This window comes from Brachyhypopomus gauderio, chromosome 2 (genome assembly GCF_052324685.1).
Source record: "Brachyhypopomus gauderio isolate BG-103 chromosome 2, BGAUD_0.2, whole genome shotgun sequence".
NCBI classification, from domain to species: domain Eukaryota; kingdom Metazoa; phylum Chordata; class Actinopteri; order Gymnotiformes; family Hypopomidae; genus Brachyhypopomus; species Brachyhypopomus gauderio.
The window spans coordinates 2,967,385-2,981,869 of NC_135212.1; the positions used below are offsets into that span (position 1 = coordinate 2,967,385).

General features: G+C 41.0%; 1 pseudogene; it reads right to left on the bottom strand.

Annotated features, from left to right (window-relative positions):
• Positions 1-515: 515 nt before the first annotated feature.
• Positions 516-959, bottom strand: LOC143508974 (Ig heavy chain V region 914 pseudogene; annotated as a pseudogene).
• Between the last annotated feature and the right edge of the window lie 13,526 nt (positions 960-14,485).

Genomic DNA, 14,485 nt, shown 5'->3' on the forward strand with positions numbered 1-14,485 from the left:
AGTCATCAAATGTGATGGTTTACTATGTAGTAATGAACCAAACCAAGAGGTATATTACTCAGTGTGAAGACATTAATAATGGATGTATGAGAGTGTGTGAATAAGAGACCCAGGCTTAGTTCTCAGCACACAGGACACACCACTCATGCCACATTTGACCTGGTGTTCAACCTGCTTCCTCTTCCCTAAGATACATTTATTTGCTGAACATTAGCACCACCTACTGTTACCTTCTAATGAACAAGCTTACATATTGCTGTTGATAAAGTAATGTTAACTGGTTATGATATTGTGAATGAGTGAAATCACAGCAGCAATGTACAAATATTTAATCAAATATTTGATCATATCATATAAGGACAACAGGAATGTGCACTGATGGCACCAGTACTTTAGCTGTACAGATGACAGGTACTTTAGCCTTTAGCACATTCAGACTGAATTGCCAAATTCTTGTGTAAGGTGTCTCTGCGAATGGCAGATCTATTTGCGAATGGCAGAGTTTTTGTACACTCCTACAACCAGGATGAGCTGCTGTGGTATCGAGCACAGTAATACACAGCTGTGTCTTCCGTCTCCAGATTCTGACCTTGAAGTGTTATTGTCCTACGGGAAGTGTCTCGTGAAGCAGAAAATTTGTGTTTCAGTGAATCTTTATAGTATAAGCTTCCACCAGTGCTCACGTACGCAACCCATTCCAGACCTATCCCTGTGGGCTGCCGAACCCAACCTGTGCCGTAGTCAGTGACTGAGTAAGACACCTTACAAGTGACGGTCACTGACTGGCCAGGTTGGATGGTCAAAGCACTGGACTGTGTGAGGTCAACACAGCGAACACCTGGAAAAACAACAAAAACATGCATTTATGTAATGTCACCCATCAACCTCAATACAGTCCCATAATCCAGAAAGGCATGTTATGATAGTTGCCTCTTAAACCAAACAGACTCACTGGACATTCTGGTGAGCAGATACAGCAGTATTGCCACAGACAGCATGGTCACTCAGGGTTGTGTTGAGGCTGATGGAGAGGGAGGAGCTGCTCTAATGTGCTGTGCACAGTTCATGAGGTCAGCACAGTCACTCCATCTCTGTGCTGTTGCTTTATGTGAGGGACCAGTGATTTGCATAAAGGCTATGTCAGTTTTTACTGACACTCTCAAACCTTCTCAAATACAAATATGGAGATGCTTAGTCTACACACATACTTTAATCAACATTCAATGATGAGGAATGATATATAATTACAAATGTAATTGTTTCTTTCAGTGAGTGTAATAAAATGTATATTGGATGGACATACGAATGTGAAAGGCATTTTTGGGCAGCTGGCCCAAAAATGGTTTGGTTGAGGTTCAGGTGTGTATGGTCCAGGTTCAGGTGTGCATGGTTCAGGTTCAGGTGCGTATGGTTCAGGTGTGTATGTTGAGATGTACATATAAGCAGTATGAGATCACAGATTGTTTTTGCATCTGCTTCAGACTTTGCTAAGCCTGCTGCCTTATTGGTGGATTCTGCAGTATACCTGGATTTGTTTTGTCCACTGTATTGTTACTGCTTCTTGATTTCACATATTTATACTGTGGCCCATATACTTTTTAAACTGTGGTCACTGGAGAAGTTTCAGTTGAGGACTGCAGTTATTAAAACTTACTGCAGAATTAAAATGAACAATATGTAAACTGTTCTTAAACCTGCTCTCTCTTCCCTAAAATGTTTCATTTCATGAACACTAGCGCCACCTATTGAGTGGAATTAAAAGCAAATTTCTAATGGAGAAGCTTTCATATTACAACCAAGTAATGTTATTTGCTTATTTATCCTGCACAAACATCTTGAAGGCTCCATGTCTGAGGATTCTTGCATGTACAGTGTGAATGTGTTTTTTGTACAGCTCTGCCTCTGCTTTCTCTCACTGTGACTCTAGCACAGTAATACACAGCAGTGTCTTCACTCTTCAGATTGTTCATCTGTAAGTACAGCTGACTGCTGGAGTCGTCTCTGGAGATTGTGAACCTCCCCTGGGCTGACTGGGAATAGTAGAGCTCAGATGTGGATGTTCCAATAGTAGCAACCCATTCCAGTCCTTTCCCAGGAGCCTGTCTGACTACAGCTGCCCACCGCCCACTGAGTGTGAATCCAGACGCTCTACAGATCAGTTTATGAGCTTCTCCTGGTCGTTTCACCACAGCTTCAGACTGGGTAAATGTCTGGCACAGAAAACCTGTCACAGTAAAAACCTGTTAATATAGCAAAGTATTGTGGGAAAAAATAGTTATTCAAATATTGGTCATGAATTTTGGCTCACCGTGAAGAAACACTGTAATCAAGAACACATTCACATGTATCTCCATAGTGGGTAAATTGTTCCTCATTTCAAAGTTGCCACAAGTTAGGCAATATGGCTGGTAATGCACAGCTGAAAGACTCATCCCCTCTTATAGTGACATGAATTTGCATTAATCCCACCTCTGCCTTGAAATGCCACTAGAGGACATGAGACAGCACACTCAGACAATTTCATCAGAGTAACGCTGGAAGCATGTTAGAATACAGACGCATGCAGACTCACCTTTAACGAGAGTGTTTTATTAGACAGTGTTGTCCTGCAACAGTCCAGGCATCAAAACCAGTGTGGCAGCAAAGGTACAAAAACATAATCCAAGCTCATAGTCCAAATCAGTCAGAGGCAAAAATACCAGCAAGTAATCATAACCAGTAAAAGTAGAAAGAGGCTAATCCAACAGACAAAAGTGAAAAATTAACCAGATCAAACCATGTAGACCAAAACATTTATGACCACTCAGTATGATTCTTAACAGCATAGTCAGCAGTACTTCACAATGACACTGAATGTGTAGTAAGGCTTTATAGCCCATGGTAGTAATGTACAGGAGTAGAACTAATAATTAGTAGAAGTAGAACGAGACAAATGGTGCTGGGAATTCTGGGAAGTGGAGTTCCTGGAGCATGGTCACGGGACAAACATCCTATAGGACTTTCACATTATTCTCTATTCATGTGAAATCCTATTTATTAAATTTTTAAGCATTCCTTATTTCCCTCTCGGGGTTGATGTGCTATGTGTTTTAACTGTTTTCCCAGTTGTATGATTTCTTAGATCAGAGCCATCAGGCTGGAGAAAAATAAAGAGGAATATTTGAGCATATTAATTATTTTATTTACATTTACTTATTATGACAGACATTTGACATACAACAGAATTGAGTTTTGTTCATGTTTGTTGATGTGTTGCAGCTTGCAGATTCTGTCTTGTGAGCTTATTGTGTTTTTGAAGGTGTCCTATCATAAACATTGGGTTGATGTATGCCAAAGACATATGATAATGTCTTTCTGTTTCTATTATGACTGAAGAACACACCCACAGACAGCAGCTCATACTTTTCACAGCTCATAATTTTGGGACGCTTCATACTTAACGCCAATACCACGCTAATGATAATGTGTTTCACGGGAACAATATGAACCCGTGCTAATGGTTCAAAGATGTAAATGTGTGGCGCTATTGAAGTGCATACACAAGAAAATCAGGGACACTTAATACATAATGCCGATACAACGCTAATGATAATGTGTTTCACGGGAACAGGGCCGGCGCTAGGGGGGGGGCAGAGGGGGGCATTGCCCCCCCAAATTGTGTCGTTGCCCCCCCAAGCACAATGCAAGCAACAGCTATTTTTAAAATTATCTCTGAACCAATCACAAAAATACATTTTGCTTTACAGCGTGAAGATATTTCCTTGCTTATTTCTGATTGGCTCTTTGAGTCATATAAAATCGGCAGACCGAACCAAACAGTTCAGTTCGGTATATGTTCTGTTAGTGGGAGTGAGAGGCAGGCATACTGGATCTTCTGAGTTTAAACTTGACTTCCATGGTAATATTTGCTTTACTGTGGTTTTTCGTTGCTTTAATGTTACTTACGTGTTACGATACATAGGTGTTGTTTAAATTATTTTATTAGCCATTAGCGGTTAGGCTAACTTGGTTTTCCTAACACAGGCTTAAGTTTATTGATGTCTTTCTGTGTGCATTTTTCATTTAATAAATATACATTGTAGAAACACTTATAATGCATCGTTTTTTGATCTCAAAAAATTCATCTGACCATGTGAGTGTCACACCCGAGGGCTCCTCCACACCATGTCAAACACCACCAGCGTTAACTGACTGTGCTCTTTCCCCGCGCAAGCCGTCGCGGCTCATGGTTTAAACCATTCCGCGCCATCACAGCCAGTATTAAATGCTTTTCCGAAGCTAACTTTTGGCCACACAGCGCGGGCTTTTAATCCGAGCTGGTATCGATCCAGGCCATGGCTTGAGTACTCTGTAAAAACTGATGCATGCTTTTGCTTTCCGTGTCGTATATTTCAGGGTAAAAATTATAGAGATTTAGCGTTCACAAAGCATGGTTATACAAACTGGAATGCGGCACTTGACAATGATAAAGGCTTTCAGAAGCACGCATCCAGAGTCATGTACGAGCTATGGCTTTGTGGGCAGAAAAGAAACAGAGAGAGTCAAGAGGTGACACGATCACTGGTCTATTGGGTCCAACCCAGACAGAGAAAAACCGCTACTATGTTCGAAGCATAGCAGATGTGGTTCGGTTTTTGGCTGTAAATGAATTGCCTTTTCATTGCCTGAATTGCCTGACACACAGGAGTCAACTCGGGAGTCGAGTCAAAATGACGACATATCAGCTGGCCTTTTCATCAAGCTTTTTGAATATACTTTAACCAAAGACCCTAAATTGGCAGATAGGCCTATAGCAAAACATATTCCTCAGAATGCAAAATATACATCGAAAGATATGTTCTGATCACATTATAAGTCAATGCTATGATGGAGATTCTGAAGCACTTGTGGATTTATGCACAGAGGCATCAGGGCTCTTAGTGCAGATGAGAAAACACAATTTCTTTGAAATTGGAAAGTTCCTTTTAAAAGTTCTTGCCATTTTGAAGCCGGCCAATTAAATCTTGCAAGCCAATTCTGTAGACCTGTGTAAGGCTGGGGAGGTCATCTGTGCATCGCTGAGTGCTTTAAAAGATCTACGTACTGATGAATCCCTGAATGATCTGGCTATGTCAGAGAGTCCACCTTCAAAGCGGAAAAGGACTATGAACACACAGTTGACTGACAGCGTGGTGCTTTCCAGTGTAGGGCACAGACCTGGTGACTCATGTCATACACCAAATCAATATTTGAGGAGGTCGCTTCTGGAAATTTTAGACAGAGCCATTGCTGAAATGGAGAACAGATTTTGTAAAAAAAATCTGGATTTGATGACAGCTGTTAATGGTCTCCTTCCTCACAATAACTCTTTTCTTGATCTGGCCATATTAGAGCCCCTACAGCAACTTATAGGTACTGACAAAAACATCCTGAGAAATGAAATAAATGTGGCAAAGCCTATGTTGCAGAATAAATTCTTGACAAGATCAGCAAACCTTTCAACAGTGTGCAATCATCTTCAGGCCTATAAAGAAGCGTTTCCTGTCCTGCATGCTCTTTATGTGACCGCTCTGGTGATAGGTGTATCATCAGCATCATGTGAAAGCTCGTTTTCTACACTGTCAAGAGTTCTTACTCCCTTTCGTCGCACAATGCTGCATGACAGAAAAATAAATTTAGTGATTCTGGGCCATGAAAAGTCAATAACCAATAGACTTGATATGGAGGAGTTTGTCAGATTATTTGCTAAAAGAAACAGAAGACTGCTTCTGTAAATTCTTTGTTCTGAGTTCATTTTAGAATACAGGCTCAGCTAAAGGTTTTAGATAATTGTATCCACAGTGTGCATTTAGAGATTTCAATTTTTGTATATAGTTTGTTTGGTTATGTAATTTTTAACTTGGCATTATTTTACATGACCTTCTGGTTGCAAGGCAGGAATGTTACTGCCACAATATACAGGTGTAGAGTTGTGTTCAATGAAAATATGATTACTGTTGTTCATTTACACTTATAGTCTTTACATAATTTGTTATACTGTGCATAAATACTGCATTGTGTCACGGTATGGCGGGCCCCCTACTGATCCCCTCCGTCTACAGCAGCAGTTGTGTTGTTGTTGTTTTGTGTTCGTCCCTCAGGTGGGCGGAGCCCGTGATCCGTCTCACCTGAGGGTCATTGGTTTGTCTATATGTCTTGTCTTTGTACCAGTTGACCACTGGTCATTATATCCTTCATTTGGATCAAGTCACAGGTTTTTGGTTTGTACACTTTTTCTATTAAACCATCCTTTTTCCCTGAGACTTGGTGTGATCGCTTCCTTTTTATTTCCCTCACCCTGCCCGTCACACATTGTACCAGTACGTTTCATAACATCAATAAAAATTTCAATACTTTACCAGATTTTTTACCATTAAAGTGCAGTAGATAGGAAAATTTTCCTTATTTTATGTACTTTCATATTTTTTTTCTTTTTCAAAATAGAAATGTGATGAATACCCCCCTTCTTTACAGAATTTGTATTCTTTTGTTTTCTTTATATTTTAATTTAACAATAATATAATTAATTCCCAATATAATTCCTAATATAATTCCCAATATTCTCACTTATTCCTATTTCCACGTTTGAATATTCTCAATCTGTGTGTAGGTACATTTGTCAGCTTTGACTTAAATTTGTATTAAAGCCTTTCAAGAAATAGAGTTGTTCTATTAGTAATGGCAATTTAATTAAGGGGGCATATTAAATTGAATACAATTACATAATCTCCATTTACATAATCAACATGCATTTTTTAATCATTGGGTTTTAAGTTTAAGTTCGAAAACATGCATTTTTATTTCTTTACCTCATGCATCACTTTAAGCCAGTATCAATAGTTTGGCTGTCATCATTCATGCACAAATCAAGCCTTGAATATATTTTTGGCTTCAAAAACATGACTATCAACATGCCCCCTCATTAGGTTTTACTGCCCCCCCAAGCAAAGCAGTCCAGAACCGGGGCTGCACGGGAACAATATGGACCCGTGCTAATGGTTCAGCGATGTAAATGTGTGGCGCTATTGAAGTGCATACACAAGAAAATCAGGGACGCTTCATAAATAACGCCAATACCACACTAATGATAATGTGTTTCTGCTTCTATCATGACTGAAGAACACACCCACAGACAGCAGCTCATACTAACTGAACATACCCCTAACTGAAAAGAAAAATCTATCTATCTATCTATCTATCTATCTATCTATCTATCTATCTATCTATCTATCTATCTAATTCAAGCGCACGCAGCAGCAGACGTAGAGACGACTGTTTCTCTAACAACAGCTTGAGGCTAATGTTATATTGGAAATCCCATGGCATTGCTAGCGGAAATTAGCATTGTGATTGCGGTGCTATCTTAGAATATACCCAATAAATACAATGAGAGGATCAAACAAATACATGTGCTATACTTTATTTACAGATATACAACAAATTTAGCAGTATATTGTGACGGGCAGGGTGAGCAACTTAAAAAGGAAGCGATCACGCCAAGTCTCAGGGAAAGAGGATGGTTTAATAGAAAGTGTGCAAACCAAAAACCCGTGCATTGTTCCAAATGTAGGAAATAATAACCAGCAGTCAACTGGTTCAAAGACAAGACATATATAGACGAACAAACGACCCTCAGGTGAGACGGATCACGGGTCCCGCCCACCTGAGGGACGAACATCACGTGACCAAAAACAGGACATCTGCCGCTGTAAACGGGGGCGACCGGCAGGGCCCCCCCCCACAATGTGACATATATAATATATTTACAGAGGATATTAGTAGCAGTAGTAGACTGTTGCCTCAGACCACTGTTGCCAACTCCTCAGTAAGGAAAGTTGCTATTGGTTGTCCTAAAAGTCGCTAGAAGTCGCTAAATGACGTAATCACTTAATTTGCATAATACATGTTTTTGAAGCTGTAAAGCAATAACGTTGGGAGAGAATAAAATGAGTAAAAAACACCCTAAATATGTTAGAACTACAAATGAACAACATCTGTTGTCTTTGAAATAGGCAGTCACTTCTCAAAAGAACTACATGACTTTAATGCTTTGTATAAATTATTTTTATGTAAATTACATAAATAGTTTTTCTGCTGTGTTGTTAAATGTTAGTATATGAGTAGCAGTTAGCAGGAACTAGTTGGCATAGAAATCAACCTTACAATACAGGCAGTATGCCCGTGTATCATCTCCAATACATTGCTTCAGCCAGCCTTTAAATTCAGTACTTGATTCCCACTCTTTCCTGTATTTTTGAGAATAGAGTTAACAGTGAGACATGATGAGCAAGTTAGCTAGATGTTAAGCTTTCACAGAGACGCACACACTGTGGAGAGTTAGCTAAATGTTTAAGCTAGATGTTTAGCTTTCACAGAGATGCACTGTGGACGAGTCGAGTGACCGGCTACGTGAATGAGGTGAAGAATGACTGAGAATGTGTGAGTTAAATGCAATTTCTTTTCGTGTCTCACTGAAGACTAAAGCATTTATATTTACATCCCCCGCCCGGCGGCAGCTTTGGGCATGCGCAGTTCATTTGCAGTGTGGACGTGGAGCGGTGAGGGTCTGCTCTGAGTGTGAGACTGCACTGAGTGTTGTGGGGCTCACGGCAGCACCTGCCGGGGCTCACGGCACAGAGGACAGCAACTAAAGAACGTGTTTGTTCAGAGTCTCCAAAAGTCTCCAATAACACCACAAAAAGTCGCTAGATTTGTCGCTAGTCGCTTTTTACTACAAAAAGTCGCTAGAGGGTCTGAGAAGTTGCTAAGTTGGCAACACTGCCTCAGAATTGCTCTGTGAATTAAAATAATAAAGGGTGATGTTTGTTCTTGCTAATTGCTGGTAAGACAGAGGGGAAGGAGGGGTGATGTCCTGACAATCTTGAATTTTCAGGAGCTCTAGTGTTAAGAAACTGATAAGAAATAATGTGATTAGAAAAAACTGCCTGATGTTATCAGACTATGAGAGAATGATGCATAATTTTTAAACAAAATTTAAAATGGTGGAACTTACATGAAATTACTAACATTAAAATACAACAGCTTTGATTATCATGATCAAGCTCTGAACCACATTTGTTAACACTAGGAGTCCCAGCATTTTCATTCCACATTATTTGTTTGGTCTGGTTAGTCGTGCCTCAGTAACTCCACTAGTTCCTGGTCTAAGGGTTTTTGAACAGTTCATTGGCTTGTTGTGTCGCAGTGAGTGTCGTGCACAGTAATAAACAGCCATGTCTTCAGTTTTCAGACTCTTCACCTGTAGGTACACCATGTTGTTGCTGGTGTCTTTAGTGATGGAGAACTGGTCTTGGAGAGACTGGGCAAATGCAGTGTCTGTGCCACTATCAATGCGCCCAATCCATTCCAGTGCTTTTCCTGGTTTCTGAAGGATCCAGTGGATATAGTAGATGTCCATTGAGAATCCAGACACAGTACAGGACAGAGTGGTGGACTCTCCTGGTCTCCCCACCACAGAGTCAGAGGAGGTCAACGACTGACCATAAACCACTGAAAAACAAGGCAAATTACAGATGTCAGAAACAATGTAATATTAAAAGTGCCTGTTTAAATGTTGTCGTTATGATTAGAGGTTTCTCACATGAAACAAAAGTAAGAAGAATTCCATACTGCAGCATATTCATCACTACAATCTCAATGTCTTCAGCGAGAGAAATCAGACATACCAGTGGTTCAGTAGGTAAAGCCATTTATATATGTGTCCTAATGAGGGGGTGTGTGCTTAACCCTGACACAGGTCAAGAATACAAATTGCACATTACAGATGCAAATCAGCATTGCACTGCATATTACACTTGAACAGTTCTTATATAACAGAGAACGTGCTTTTATTATTGTGTCTCTTAAGACAGAATGTGTCAGAATGTGTTCCCTAGTACAGGGGTTCTTAACCTTTTTGACCTCGGGGCCCAATTTGTTGAACACAAAGTAGCACAAGACCCAGTCAAATATTACCAATGTATGGAACAAAATGACAAGTATTCTAAATGTTGGTAGTTTGTATTTTATTGTATTGTTTTGTGGTAATAAAATAAATAATATCAAAATGGTCAATGTAAATGTTTTAAATGAAATAAACTACAAGATGTGAGCTGTTCACAGTCAGCTGTATCCAAGATATGGACCAAATACAAACAGCATGGGATGGTTGTTAAAGCCAAGCATACTGGTAGACCAAGAAAGACCTCAAAGCATCAAGACAAAGAACTTAATGCCATTTGTCTTGAAAACTGAAAAAGTACAACTAAACAGATGAAGTATAAATGGGAGGAAGCTGGAGCCAATGTATGTGACCAAACTGTAAGAAATCGCCTAAAGGAAATGGGATTTCAATACATGAAATCTAAAAGAAAAGCATAATTGACACCTAAACAGAAAAGAACAAGACTGCAATGCGCTAAGGAAAGGCAATCATGGACCGTGGATGACTGGATGAAAGTTATCTTCAGTGATGAGTCAAGAACCTGCATTGGACAAGGTGATGATGCTGGAACTTTTGTTTGGTGCCGTTCCAGTGAGATTTATAAAGCGGACTGCCTGAAGAAAACATCCAAATTTCCACAGTCCTTGATGATATGGGGCTGCATGTCAGGCCAAGGCAGTGGGTAGATGACTGTGGCTAATTCTTCTATCAATTCACAAGTTTACATTGACATTTTGGACAGTTTTCTCATCCCTTCAATTGAACAGATGTTTGGAGATGATGAAATAATTTTCCAAGATGACAATGCATAGGGCAAAAACAGTGATGGCATTCCTTGGAGAAAGACACATTCAGTCCATGTCATGGCTTGCAAATAGTCCACATCTCAACCCAATTAAAATCCTGTGGTGGAAATTGAAAAAAAAATGGTCCCCAAGAAGGCTCCGACCTGCACAGCTGATCTGGTAACTGCTATCAGAGAGAGTTGGCACCATGTTATGTTTCCCACTTACATAACTTTTAATAAGTAATAAAATGATAGAACTCTGTTCATCAAAATGTCAATGTAAACTTGTGAATTGATAGAAGAATTAACCACAGTCATCTACCCACTGCCTTGGCCTGACATGCAGCCCCATATCATCAAGAACTGTGGAAATTTGGATGTTTTCTTCAGGCAGTCCGCTTTATATTCTTCAGGCAGTCCGCTTTGTTCATAGTGAAAATCTCTGGCCATTTTGAGTGTGCATCAACCACTAGAAGAAACATGCAGTCCATGAATTGGTCCTGCAAAATCCACGTGTATGCGCTGCCATGGGGCTGTTGGCCATTCCCAAGTGTGAACCGGGGCAAGCTGGGGTTGGCGCAAGGTCTGGTGGGAACCTGTACATGTTTTAACAAGAGCCTCAATTTGGTTATCAAGACCCGGCCACCACACATAGCTCCTGGCAAGGCTTTTCATTTTGACTACCCCCATGTGTCCATCATGCAGCGAGTTTAGCACGTGGGAGCGCAGTTTGGGTGGTACAATAACACGAGTTCCCCACATGACACAACCTTGGCACACAGTGAGTTGATCTTTTCTTGTAAAATAGTCAGAGATTTCATTATCTACTTGTGTTGGCCAACCATTTATAGTTAGATCATATACCTTTGAAAGCAGAGGGTCGTTTCTTGTTTCTTTACATATTTGTTTACTGGTTACAGGGAGAGGTTCCATTTGCAGCATGTGAAGGGTCAACGTAGGGTCGGTGTCTTTTCCTGTGATGGGCTGTGGCAGACGAGACAGTCCATCTGCATTTCCATGCTGCTTTGTTCCCTTGTGTTCAATCGTGTACGTGTGAGCCCCCAGAAACAGAGCCCAACGTTGAAGACGAGCTGCTGCCATTACGGGGACACCTTTATAAGGACTAAAAATGGAGAGCAATGGCTGGTGATCTGTAATCAGGGTAAAATGTTTACCATATAAATATTGTTTAAACTTTTTCACTCCCCACACTAAACTCAGGGCTTCTCTGTCTATTTGTGCATAGTTACATTCTGCAGGTGACAAAGAGCGAGATGCAAAAGCGATGGGGCGTTCTGAACCATCAGCCATTTTGTGTGACAAAACTGCACCAATACCATATGGTGAGGCGTCACAGGCTAGACGCAAGGGCAACATTGGGTCGTAGTGTGTCAACACTTTGTCTGAGATTATGAGTTTTTTTGCCTTTTTGAATGCCTGTTCGCAGTCCTTTGACCAACTCCATTTAGCGTTTTGGTGCAGCAGTGCATTGAGTGGGTGCAACACAGTTGAGAGATTGGGCAAGAACTTGTGATAATAATTAACAAGGCCAAGGAAAGAGCGTAGCTGACTTACATTTTTGCTGCGGAGAATTCACTATGGCCTCTATTTTGTCTCGAGTTTTGTGTAGACCATTTTTGTCTATTTTGTGTCCACAGTACTCAATACATTCTTTGAAAAACTTGCATTTCTTTTTATTTACTTTCAGTCCATACTCCTCAAGTTTTGTCAGAACAGCTTCTAAGTTTGTCAGGTGTGACTCTTTGTCTGGGCCAGTAACGAGGATGTCGTCCAAGTAACACTGTGTACCTGGTATCCCTTGGAGCACCTGGTCCATTGCACGTTGCCAGATTGCTGGGGCACTTGTGATGCCAAACACCAGTCTGTTGTACTGGTAAAGACCCTTGTGAGTATTTATGGTGAGGTCCTTGCATGAACTTTCATCCATCTCCATTTGTAGGTAGGCCTGAGCAAGGTCTATCTTTGTGAAATGTTCACCATTTGCTAAAGATGCAAAAATGTCATCTATGCGAGGAAGTGGATATTGGTCTGCATGCAGTACAGGGTTAACTGTTACTTTAAAGTCACCACAAATGCGCACTCTGTCTGATGACTTTTTGGCCACTGGTACAATTGGGGTTGCCCATTCAGACCAGTCTACTTTGGATAATATTCCTTGGTCCATGAGATGTTTCAGCTCAGCTTCGACCTTTGGGCGTAGTGCATATGGGACAGGGCGTGCTTTGTGGAACTTTGGTTTTACATCTTTTTGAAGTTCCAAACGTGCTTTTATGTGTTTCATGGTTCCTATGCCCTCACTGAACACGGTTGCATGTTTGTCTAGAATCTCTGACAACTGCTTTCCGTTTGACTGTTTGGAGGCAATACGCATAGTCTTTATTTCTTGCCAATTCAGTTTAATTTGCCTGAGCCACTGACGGCCAAACAGTGGGGCACCTCCCTCTTTCAGTACAAACAGTTCTAGGTTGCACGTTTGATTTTTGTATTTCACCTTTACTTTCAGTTTTCCCAGAGGTACAACTCTTTGGCCAGTGTAGGTTTTCAATTTCACACTTGTGCGAGAGAGCATCATTTCTGGGAAATTTTGTAGGTAGTCTTTCTTTGATATGATTGACAGAGCAGAGCCTGTGTCTAACTCCATCTTTAATGGCACTCCATTAACTTTTGGTGTAAGCCAGATCACATCCCTCTGGTCCACTTCAGTTGCAAACAATCCAAGACAGCACAGCTCATCCTCACTTGAACTATTGGACTCTGTCTGTTCCACTCTGTGAACTTTTTGTCCCTTCTTTGCATATGATTTGTCATTCTTTTCATATTTCGCTTTACACATTTTCTGTATGTGCCCTCTTTTATTACACTGTCTGCAGTCCTTGTCTTTAAACCAACATTCAGCAGGGTCATGTGACTGTTTACCGCATCTGAAGCAGGGCTTTGATCTGGTATTTCGCTGTTTAGCATTAAGTTTGAACACGGAGCACGTGGTGGAAGATTTACCTTGTAGTTCAGAAGCGTCCTTCGCTGCTGTTTCCACCGACACTGCAATGGCCACCGCTCGCTTAAGTGTGAGCTTATCGACGGTCAACAGTTGTTTTTGAATGCCCTCGTTGTGCAGTCCGCAGACGAAACGGTCCCTCAGCGCATCTGCCAGGCCGTCTCCGAATTGGCAGTGTTCCGACAGTCTCCTCAATTCAGCGATGTACTCAGACACTGACTCTGTTTTTACCTGGTTTCTCTTGTGAAACCTGAAGCGCTCGGCGATCACTAATGGCGCTGGGTTCAGGTGGTTTTTGAGTGTTCCTGTTATCTCATCAATAGTTTTGTCCGCAGGTTTAGCCGGAGCGGTGAGATTTCGCAGTAAGTTGTAGGTTTTCGCGCCCATGACACTCAAAAGAACGGCCACTTTTCTCTCGTCTTCTATCGCGTTTGCCAGGCAATATTGGTCAAATCTTTCTACATACGTTGTCCAGTCCTCCTCTGAACTATCAAATGAGCCTAAATGTCCAATAAATGTCGACATTTTTATTTTATTTTTATTTTTCACTCACTTTCACCGTCCTTCACGTAGGAATTCGCGTCCCCACCTCCGATGCTAGCTTCGCGGGATGAGCAGACGAAAAATCCCTTCGCAAAACCACGTCCGTATCCTCACTATGCGGTCATAGCTTGCCTTTTTCGGGTTCGTTCAATATATCTCGTCGCCAATTGTTATGTTT